The 12,476-nt window shown below is 32.7% G+C and overlaps 1 protein-coding gene across 1 annotated transcript in view; it reads right to left on the bottom strand.

Annotated features, from left to right (window-relative positions):
• Positions 1-12,476, bottom strand: part of CDH18 (cadherin 18) — a 1,060,019-nt gene that overhangs the window by 740,391 nt on the left and 307,152 nt on the right. Inside the window, exon 2 of the mRNA XM_036896722.2 lies at positions 2,102-2,163. The gene's annotated coding sequence lies outside the window, so the exon portion shown is untranslated. The remainder of the gene's footprint in view (positions 1-2,101; positions 2,164-12,476) is intronic.

Below are 12,476 nucleotides of genomic sequence, written 5' to 3'. Positions count from 1 at the left end.
TCTTCATTGATTAAATAAAGATATTGTCTTGATATTCAAATCCACAGATGTGATTATTTTACAATAGAGTTTCATGAATAACTTAGAAGACTCAAAGTTTAAGTGAGACTTAACATAAAATCAACATAAAGATCTGGTTAGAGTTTGACAAAGGCAATCAGTGTAAAAGCTTGTCTTCCAGCTCTTTTATCTTCTCTTTTTCTTTTATAAGTTGCAATAAGGCTTGACTCTGACAAATATCCTTAAATTAAATTCAGTTGGTGAACTGTACTGTATTCTTCCCCTTTACATTGCATAGATCTCTGTTTAAATTTGACCTAAAGCCATAGAATCTTGGACCAACAGTAAAAGCCTAGTTAAGTTTGACCTTGTAAGGTCATAAAATTTGTGAGTCTTATTTGCTCTAATATAATTCTTTCAAAGGTATGCTTTGGATCATAGTTCTCACATACAGAGTATAAATATAATTCTGTTTATAGTGACCTATATAATCTTAAGGATATTACTGTAAAATATAAATATAATAATATAATAATAAACCATGAACTAATATTTCAATTTAAAAAGTTATTTATGTTTAATTTACATCCTGGAACATGAAAATTGAATTTTCACACACATACAATCACTCAAACCCACTGTGTTTTTCCTGTAATGATGACATATACTCGTGATGATAAAGTCTTGTTTTTTTGTAATAAAGTAATTAAGATAATAAAGCTATGTATACCACAAAGCCTATCATAACATACTTTCTGTATCAATTTTGCTTTTACTCCCACATGTTCCTGCATCCAAAAAGACATTTTCAGACAAAGTATGTCTGCAGCACAAATAAGTTATGAACTTGTGTGTTAAAAAAAGTCACCCTTGCTAAGAGTTTCCAACATGATCAAGGCTGTAGGGCCCTGAGTGAGGGACTTAAGACACATGCAGTTGGTGAATTAGGCTGGAGGAATCTACACTTGAAGCAGTGTTAACTTATATTTGTTTGAATTGAATGGAATGCAAATTAGTTTAGGATTTGTTTGTTTTTACATGTAATATATTATGTCAAGAACAGACCCATATCTGGCATTATCTTTGTAAAATAATAACAAGCACATTATAATAAACAATAGAATTTGACTTTGAAAATATCAAATATTTTAAAACATTAGCATTTTCCATCCTTTCTATTGATATAAATGAAGATTTAATAAGATGTATGTGTACTTACCTTAAAAATCTGGCAATAATATAGAATATGTGTGATGAAGGGAACTTTATACAAATAATCTAATAATTTTGATCTCATGGCTTGTATCCTTATAATTCATATTTCCATGAAATATTCAATTGCATTAATATGTTTCTTATTATATAATGTGAGGAAATTTTGTATCAGATATCATTAGTCACTTTCTAAATTGGTAGAAAGTTTATTTTTATCTACTATTTATTAAGTTTTTCTATACTTATATCTATTCTACTTTTTATTCAAATTCAAATACCATTAATTTAATATACTCTATAAACAAATTTACACAGATAAATGATAATTAACAGTCAGGAACAGTTATATCTCAAGAACCTGATATTTAAAGAGGCTCCAAAGCATAAGTTTTCATTAAGAACACCATCTACATTTAGCAATAAGTTTGAATGATCACTAAAATATAATCTGATTTCTCTATGTATATATATTCCAAGCACACAGATACACAAAATTATATTTTAGAAATACTTTAAAAAATTGAAATGTTGAAATATAACATATTCATTGAGAATAATCAATTTTACACATCATCTCTTTCTTAAGCTTTCACGTTTTTAAAAGAAAATTTTTAAACACTTATAAAAGTCAGTCTAATGTCAATGCACCTTTGCTTGTTCTATGACATTTGAAAAGTGTGTCTGTAAGAAAGAATTCTAAAATCTATCAGAGGAAATAATGGAATAGATGATTTTTCAAGGGTAATTTTAAAACAGAAGAAAATTATTCTGCCAAACCTTTAAATGTCTCAGTTTAGCTATAAAGATCTTTAAGAGAGCCTCTATAACAATAATTTTGACATTTCTACATTTTTAATAAAGCAGAAATAACAAAAAAAAATTGTACCTTATAGTTCACTTTGTGAATGTTTGCTGATATGTCCTCTTACATGTTACTGTAGTTGTGGCCTGAAAAGAAAAATAAAAGGAAAAAGCATATAAAAGCTTATCAACATTGATATCACATAAATGTATGCAGAGTTATAAATAATATAAAACAAAGCCATTGTAAATTACTCCAAAGCACTCAGGATTCCAATTCAGGAAAACACAAGGGGGGATGGATAACAAATACAATTTTTGAAAAGGTAAAATATTAAAGGTTTTGAGTGGCACATATATATGTATATATATATATAATTTTAAGGGAATAGCCTTTTTAGTCAGAGACCCCAGTTAGAATCTCAACTCAGTTAGCTGTGAAATTCTGGGCAATTATCGTCTCTGAATCACTGTTACTTCAACTGATTAAGAAGGATATGATATGACCTTTGTAGACTTCTGAGTATTAATGTGTTATAATCCATTTGAAGCACTTTGCACTGTGTCAAATGCATGGTCCAAATTTTAAAAAAAAGTATTAGTTGTGATTTTAAATAAAATAATATTTAAAATAGTAATTATTAATAATATGTATTATAAATTCAATAATGAAGGTCCTTTGAAACCAGTAAAACATGAAAGACAGATCAGAATAGAAAAGCAAGATACAGTCAAATCTCAACTAAAATATAATATATACAACAAAGGTGTGTGTGTTAATCATAAGTACATTTTTCTACAATTGTGACAATTAGGTATTTGAGGAAATTAATTAAAAATGTCATGTTTTATAATGTGTACAACATAATTTCAATTGTATTGAAGTATTAACATTGAAAAGACAACATTAAAAGATGAAAATTAAAAGGCAAATGTGTGACCTCAGAACATAATGGAGGCCTTTCAGGACCTAAAAGCAAATGGCATAATTCTTATTCTTAGCTAAATCAGCCTAACAAGTCCTTAGGTGACAATGACATTTGATATGTTCTCTATTTACTAAAATTTGTGAAAATGGCATTTCTAAAGATCAAACAGATGCATCACATACTTTAAGAATAAGTTAATAGGAATAGCTTATTCCTTTAACAATTATGTTGATGAGTGCATACTATTATGTGTTAAACACTATTATTCATACCTGGGACAAGCAGTGAGCAAGAAATAAAGGCACCTGTCCTCATGCACTTGTATTTTGGGGAGTGAGAGGGGTGAAGAGACAAAAACATGCACCAGCTAAGTAAATGTATGTTGCATGTAAGATCATCAAAAGTGCCATAAAAAAATTGACAGAAAGGAGTTAAGGATTACTGGCATTCCTCCAAGGAGAAATGTCAAGATAGATGATTTTGGCATCCAGGAGAAAAATTGGAACTGAAAAAAAATCTTTGGTAATGTTCTGTGAGTCTGGAAGTGATAATCTAAGGTTGGAGCATATACAGAAAACAAAGTGAAGGACTGAGCCCTTTCAGGTCAGAAAATGAGAAGAAACAATCATTGAAATCGGAAAACTAGGACAATGTGGTTTGATGTCCTGGGAGTACTGTGAAGAGAAAGAGATTTAAAGTAGTTTGGAGATTTTGATTATCTATCTATCTATCTATCTATCTATTTGTCTATCTATCTATCATCTATCTATCACCTATCTACCTACCTACCTACCTATCATAATCTACTGAAGCAAAAAGACTCAGATTCCTTTGGAATGAGTACCATTTAGAAGCTTCTGCTCTGCTAACTACCTACAAGTGTGTTCTCTCATGGTTATATTTTGGACCTCTGACTTTTTCAATATGGCCTTTCCTATAATGGTACATAGAACACAATTTGATTGACTTCTAAGGTTGATTTTAGGAATTAGTTATGATATCATGTCCAGATGCCCTGTTATTATGATCTAGGATCACTCCTTAATTGGGCATGACACATGGTACCATTATAACTCACGTGTGCATGATTTGAGTTGAGAAGCCACAAGGGTTTCCAAGGAGTCATTCTTAAGAATTTGGTTATTTGACTATTTTATCAGAGGAAAACTTATGTATGAGCACACCAGGACCGACTCATGTATAGCTTACATTATCTGCTTATGTTAACATAGGCCTATTATGTTAAATATTTTCCTTATGTTAAATTAGGCCAATAACATGTGGCTAATCATATGGCCTAATGCTAACACTGACTCAAATTGTGACACAGTCCCCTAATTACACTGTTTAAAATCTGGAAAAAGAAAATTAGTTTATAATCAATCTTAGCATATTGAAAACTATTCCATCACCCAGGAGATGTCACCAATGAATAAAACCTCTTCCTTCTGTGCTACATACATGTATTCAGATAGAAGGGAACATTACAGTCAAACTCTTTCTGGAAAGAAGTTATAATATTTTCCCCTTATTAAGAAATACATATTTCACTTTCACATTAAATCACACTATCTTGTCTCTACTTCAGCTATTTCGATGTGCCTAAGACTTTTAAATACAACAGTTATTTTTTAGAGACAATTTCAGTAAGTATTCAGTTGTACTTCTGAACTCTTAAACTAATAAAAGTACACTTCTAACTAGAGAAGTAATGTGTTAGAAATATATATGTAGTGACATAAAAATGTATTCTCACCTAGTATAGAGGTCACTGTTTCAAAGCTACTCATGTCATCTTGCATTCCACTCGATTTTAATTCACTTTCTAAATTACAGACTAATGATATATTTGAAATACTAAGATTTCTACAAGTTGTCCAAATATATTTGAAATACTAAAATTTCTACAAGTTGTCCAAAACTAACAACAGCAAAAAAGGGAAGGATAGGTATATTACAACAATATTAAAATTCATTGATATGATTTTATTTTATTGAAACTTTGTTTTTTTTAGAGCAGTTTAAGGTTCACAGCAAAACTGAAGGAAAGGTACGGTGATTTCCCATATACTTCCTTCCTCAGCACATGCACAGGCTCCTATTATTCAAATCCCCCACCACAGAGATACATTTGTTACAATTCATGAGCCTACATTGACATAAAATCATTACTCAACATCTGTAGCTTACATATGGTTCACTCTTGGTATATTCTATGGGTTTGAACAAATGTATGACAAGTATCCATCATCACAGCATCATACAGAGTATTTTTCACTGCCCTAGAAATAAATCCTTTGTGCTCTAATTATTCATCACCCTCACCCCCGGGGCAAACATTGAACTTGTTTACAGTTTCCATAGTTTTGCCTTTTCCAGAAAGGCATGTCATGCTTTTCCAGAAAAGCATGCCTTTCCATGGCTTGACAGCTCATGATTTTTAGTGCTAAATGATATTCCATTTTCTGAATACAACACAGTTTATCTAATCATCCTCTGAAGGACATCTTGGTTGTGTGCACATTTTGGCAATTATGGAGAAGGTTACTATAAATGCCTGCATGCAGGTTTTTTGTGGACATAAGTTTTTCATTCCTTTTGATAAATACCAAGGACTATGATTTTGAATCCTATGGTAATAGGAAGTTCACTTTCATAAGATGTTGCCAAACTGTCTTCCAGAGTGATTGCACCATTTTGCATTTCCACCAGCAATGACTGAGAGTTACTGTTGTTCCATATCCCCATCATTTGCTGTTGTCAATGCTCTGAAGTTTGGCTATTCTAATAGGTGTGTAGTGACATCTTATCATGTTTTAATTTGCATTTCTCTAGTGACATATGATGTAGAACATCTTGTCATATGTTCATTTGCTGTCTTTATATTCTCTTTGGTGAGGTGTCTATTAAAGTCTTTGGTCCATTATTTAATCAGATTGTTTTCTTATTGTTGAGTTTTAAGGGTTCTTGTGTGTTTAGGATAATGATCCTTTATCAGATGAGTCTTTCACAAACATTTTATTCTAGTCTGTGACTTTTCTTCTCATTCTATTGATAGTGTCTTTTCAAGAGCAGGGATTTTAATTTTAATGAAGTCTAGCTTATCAAATGTTTCTTTCATAAATTGTGCCTTTGATGTTTTATCTAAAAAGTTATTACCACATCCAAGTTCATCTAGGTTTTCCTTATGTTTTCTTCTGTGAGTTTTATAATTTTTCATTTTATATGTAGGTCTGTGATCCATTTTGAGTTAAGTTTTGTAAGAGGTGTACAGTCTTCGTCTGGATTCATTTATTTACATGTGGATGTCCAGTTTTCTCAGCACCTTTTGTTGAAGAGATTGTTCCATGGTATTGCTTTGCTCCTTTGTGAAAAATTCTTTGACTGTACTTATGGGGATGAGTCTAAGTCTAGTTCCTTTATTCTGTCCTACTGATCTACTCGTCACTTCTTTCATGAATACTTCACTATCCTTATTTCTGTAGATTTACAGTAAGGCTTAAAGTCAATGTCAGCTCTCCTACTTTGTTCTTTCCCTTGAGTAGTGTGCTGGCTATTCTGGGTCTCTTGCTTCTCCACATAAACTTTAGAATCAGTTTGGTGATATACACAGAATAACTGATTGGGAGTGCATTGAGTCTATAGATCAAATTGGGAAGAAGTGATATCTCAACAGTATTGAGTTTTCCTATGCATGAAAATACAGAATCTCTCCAGTTATTTTGTTCTTAAATTTATTAATCAGAATTTTGTAAGTTTCTTTATTTATATCTAGAACACATTTTGTTGTTTTTTTACCTAAGTATTTCATTTCTTGAGTGCTAATATAATGCCACAGCATATTTAATTTCAATTTCCACTTGGTCATTGCTAGAATATAGGAACTTTTATATATTAGTTTTGTTTCCTATAACCTTGATATTATTGCTTATTAGTTACAGAAGATTTTCTGGTCAATTCATTTGGATTTTCACATGTCATCTGTGAACAAAGACAGGTTTATTTCTTCCTTCTCAATCTTTGTACCTTTTATTGTGACTTTTATTACCTTTTCTTTTCTTTTTGTATCAGCTAAAACTTCCAGAAGATGTTGAAAAGGGAGTAGTGAGAGGGAACATCCTTGACTTGTACCTGATCTTAGTAGGAAAGCTTCAAGTTTCTCCCCCTTAAGGATGATGATACAATTTTTGTGTTCTTTAAGAGCCATGTTAACCCAAAATGAGAATTCAATTGTTTTTGTTTGCTCTGAGAATTGGAATTTATCGATAAACATCTCAGTAAGGGAAAAAGTGTATTTGAAGAACTATGTTGCTATAAGCTCCTCTCTCAAGGTTATGCCCTTCTCCCAGGAAAACTTAATTCAATAACTCATTGTCACTGAAGTGTATAAAGCTTTGGTCTTCTCATCTCAAGTAGAGAGAGCACCAAAGGGTCATCCCATCATCAGAACCCCCCATATTGTCTACTGAGACCTGCTTTGCAATTACCTCACAACTTGACTTCTTTCTCTGCTCAATTCTACTTTTCTTTCTCTTTCTTTATACATGTTTTCATTCAAATATTATGGGTCAATTCATCTCCTGCACAGTACCTCCATCTCATAGTCTTCATCACCTATAAGTCAAGCTGCAAGAGTTCACACATGCCATAACTTTACTGCACATATGGTGGGAAGGCAATAGGTCACATTTAATTTCTGAAGTCACATTTAATAACTTGAGTTATGCACATACTAGCTGAATGACTGTGAACAAATTACCTTTTCTGTTTTGGTAATCCCTGACCCTTTGACTTAGAGGCTACCTTGAATGACACTAAAATAATATACTTCATGAGCCTGCTGAGTCATGAACATGCATAGAAATGTGAAATATCAGGTTTGTTTTAGTGTAAATTAATTGGGGAGTCTCCACAGAAATAATTCAAAAATATTTACAGATTTACATACAGTAAGACTCATTAGAGAATCTTTTGTGATGAAGAAAGAAAATGAAAATAATATAAAATATTCACAATTAAAGTATGTTCATATGTAGCCAATAAAATTATGTCTTTAAAGGTTTTAAGAAAATGGAGAAATATTTATGACATAAAAATAGTAAATAGGTACAAATGAATACTCATTAATGCCTGAAAATATGTAATATTCATAGAAGGAGGAAAATGATCCCAAAATATCAGAGGAAAAGTGGATGAAGCATCAAAGGAAAGAGCAATGGGAGATAATGTTGGAAAATTGGCAAAATGACTCGAGTACCTGGCAAAGTGGTTTGTTCTTTACTCTAAATTTACGGTGCTAATGTGATATTATTCTTTCTGAAATATCCTTTTATCATTTATCTTCTAGATTAAAATATGCTTATACCTTCTTAGTGTCTAGTTATATATAAGAATAATCTATGGAAATTCTATGAAGTGAATGCCTCGCTCTGCCTGAGATTTTACTTCAGGGTTGAAAAATTTTGATGAATTGAATGATCAGATATTTATAAATAGCAGTGGAAAAGTTGTACATGGAATGCATATGAAGAAAGAGGGAACAGAAAGAGCAAGAAAGACCTGTTATTATATGTATTACTGTTGCTGTAGATGTAAGAATAAACAATTATGTTAATTGGTGTGATAATAATGGAAATGACTAGGTAAGGATGAATGAGTAAACTATGCCAACAGAGTCTCTTTGATATGGTACTTTAAACAAGGGAGCCTGAAACATTGAAAAACTGTGGTAATTCTGTGAAATACAGAAGTTGATTCATTAGAAAGGAGAATTGGAAAAGCTAAGTACATGAGTGTGGTGTGTGTGTGTGTTAGAGATTTCAAGATACAAATATCTCCATGTAGAATGGGCAAACCTACCATGTTTAAAGTTGTAAGCACTTACATTGTTAGAACTGTACATAAAGTTGAATATTTTAATGTTCTGTTTAACTTGTAAATGAATAATTCAAGCATTGTATAGACTCTGCAGTAATCCACTAAGTAATTCTTGAACAAATTAACTGTGGTATTCATGGTTATGATAACTTAATTATTTTTCAATATGTTACCTAGTACCGATGATGTGAATGTTTGTCATTATCATTATTATTATCATACTTATTCCCAATATTATAATCATTACACAGAAAGAGTCCTAAAACTAGTCAAATTGCCAAGATATGGCTGTTGGCTGGTTTGGGGTCCAAAGGTCTCAGAGCAAGCTGGGATTAGTCATCAAAGGGAACTCTGGATATTTTGACTCTGAGGATCATATGAGATCAAGTTGTAGTTGAAATTTTGATATTAACTAGTAAAAGCCTGAACAGAGAACACAGTTAAACCATGCCCAGAATCCTGACCTATGGAAACTTTGAGATGATTTGCTACACACAAAGCACAGAAAAGAAATGCAGATTGTGGTACTTGGAATTTGAGTGTTCCTACAACGAAGAACACTACTTAAAAAGGTGTGTGAATGGCTTTGATACTAGGAAGTTGGTGAAAACTGAAAGAATTTTAAGGAGAAAACCTAACTTCCCTTGAACAGACTGTTTGAAATACAGATTTTGGAGGTGCTGCCAGGGAAGGTTCAGAAGGAAGTGAGCAATGTGTTATGGAAAACTAGAAGAAGGGAGAACTCTATAACAGAATTCTCTACAGTGACAGAAGAACAGTAAAACCATATTGTCTACGAGGGAATCAGAACTTACAAGTGATGAACATGCACATATAGCTAAATGCCAAAAGCTCTGCCTGGTTTCTTCTTGCTTATTATAGTAAAACGTGAGAGGAAAGAGATAAATTTAAGGAAGAATTAAACAATAAAGAAGCAGAACTAGGTGGTTTTGAATGTTATTGGGTTATCTAGATGGCAAATATGTCAAAATTATGTTTTCTACCTTTATCTTGCATCTACCTACCACTTCAGCATTTTATTTTAAAAAAAAATAATAATAATAATAAGGGAGAAATGTGGGATTCACATATAAATCAAGTATAAAAATCAAATGACTAAAAAAAAAATTCTTAAGTGGCTGTCAGAAGTGTAACATAGCAAAGACACAGAGTGCAACCTTTAGATAAAACCTGAGAAAGATCAAAAGGCCAGAGGATTCACTGGCACTAAATACCTTGCAGGAGCTTAAGAGTGTGCATTAGAGATTTTTCTCAACCAAAAGCCCAAGAGATGAAGTCAAGAGCTGCAAAAGCTTTTGTCCAGTCTGACACTCGATGAGGAAAAACCCATTTCAGACTGTTGTGGACTAGTTGTTTCTGCTTACTTTCCATTTTTCTTACATCAGAATGTTTGTAACCATTGTCCTCTTCCTGTCCTGCCATTGTAAATTGGGAGTGATGAGACCTGGTAACTTCTCCCTTTAGTGTCCCAGGTCTGCAGATGGAGAAGAATGTTCCCCAGGAGCTCTATCTACTTCATAGATTACATCCAGGACTCTCATCTACACCTGGACCTGATTCAGATTTTAGGACTGGGCTGATGCTGTAATGGAATAAAACTCCTGGGAATCCTGGCAGGGGGTGAATATAATTTGTATTTCAGAAAGTCTTAAATAGCTGGGGGTCAGATCTCCAACCCCTGCTCTATTGGCCCCTGAATAGTCATCCCCATGTAAATGTAAGCAAGTCCCAAGAATATAATGGGATAGCCAGTGCATGATTATGGCGTGTTATAAAACTCCTATGTAGCAGGAGTTTTGCACCCCATTGTTTTGCACAAGTTAATTTGCTATGTTTGATTCAAACTTGAGGACTGACTCCAGAAGCTGAGAGAGATACCCGGCTGACAGTCAGCAAGAAGGTGGGCATTTCAGCCCTGCAAGTGTGGAACTAAATTCTGCCAGCAAAGAATGAGCTTAGAGAAGATCCTGAGCCTCAAAGGGGATCACAGACCTCACTAACTCATCATTCAGCCTTGTGAGAGCCAGCTAACCCAGGCATGGACCCCTGAGCTGCAGAAACTATGAGATAACAAATATATATTTAACCCACTAAGTTGGCAGTAATTTGATCCCATAAATAGAATAGTAATAAAACTACCCTTAAAGTGATATTACAAATCAGGGAATTTCTAAATCAGCTTTACTTATATAGTTAAAAGGAAATGTGTTTATTTTTACAACCCAAAAGATTTTTTTCCTTCTGCATTATGCTTTTGAGAATGTTAAAAATTATTAGTAGAACATTTCACTAAAAATTTCAAATGTTTTAAAATGTTTTTTATACCAAAAACAGGAAAAACAAAATGAGTTGCACAGAGCATTTGGAATTAAAAAATAAAGACATTTTACATAGGAAATGTTGTTATAGTCTCTATACATTGATCATTATAATTCATCCTTTACTTTAGCATATGGAATGTAGACATTGGCTATATTCCATACATAATTATTGCTAAAGAAAACAGTCACACTCCCTGTGGCTTGGCTTTGTACTTCAAATATAATAATAAAATAACATTTTGATGGAATCAGACTGGGAAGTCATCAGCAATGCAACTCCACTACATATAATAATTAGGAGTACAATGTATAAATAATTCCTTGCTCCTTGATACAAGGTACTGCTTGTTCATTAGTATAAGGGTCATTTGTAAGCCAATTTTGTTATTACCCTGAAATGACATCGTTGTAAAATTGTGATAAAGGGGAAACCATAAATTGGGAAAGAATTTTAATGGTCATTATCTTCATTAGCTAATGAGATGTGCTAATTATGTTCTTAAATGGCAATGATTAAGTATCCCTAACATAAAGGGCTCACACAGCAATAACTAGGCCAGTCCCCCTTAATGTGTTTTCATAATGTTGGAAGGGACACAATAACTGAGAGCCATAATTATGTTATGTATAATATTACTCATTAAAAATGTCTGTCTAAGTTACTGCAGATTTTATGTTGTTTTTCCATAAGATATGTTTGCATAAAATCTAGGTTACCGAAAATATCACATAGAATATTGTACTAAGGGCATAATACTTGAAGTGTGTCCCTAGACCCCTGGAGATCCCTGAGCACCTATTAGGAAATGTGTGAAGTCTAAACTATTTTCACAGTAATTAAGTGTTATAATTACTGTATTCACTGCGTTGACAGTAGCACGGATGGTTGAAAAACCAATGGTAGGTAAAAATGTTGGTTCTTTAGCATAAACCAAGGAAGTGGCTCCCAGCTCTATTTAAACTTAGATTCTTGAACCCTATACACATGCAGGGAGGACAGATAGAAAGAAACAAAAAAGAAAGAGAGAAGAAAAAAGATGAAGGAAGGAAAGAAGAATGCAAGGAAGAAATACAGGAAGGGAGAAAAAAGTTCATTTCTTTTCAAAAAAGAAAAAAATATATAAATAAGATATACCCTTGAGTACACATCATTTTTATATTCTGTTCACAGAAATGGAAATACTGATGAAGCACTTCTGCTGTAGTCTGTGATGGTCATCTCTAGGAAACGTACAGGTGTGGTTCTTTGAGTTGTAGGCTGTGAGTTACAGTATCTGCTCTTTATCATGAAATACCATTTTTACTTGACATC

Source organism: Manis pentadactyla, chromosome 2 (genome assembly GCF_030020395.1).
Source record: "Manis pentadactyla isolate mManPen7 chromosome 2, mManPen7.hap1, whole genome shotgun sequence".
Classification (NCBI taxonomy): Eukaryota; Metazoa; Chordata; class Mammalia; order Pholidota; family Manidae; genus Manis; species Manis pentadactyla.
This window is presented reverse-complemented; position numbering and strand designations above follow the sequence as displayed.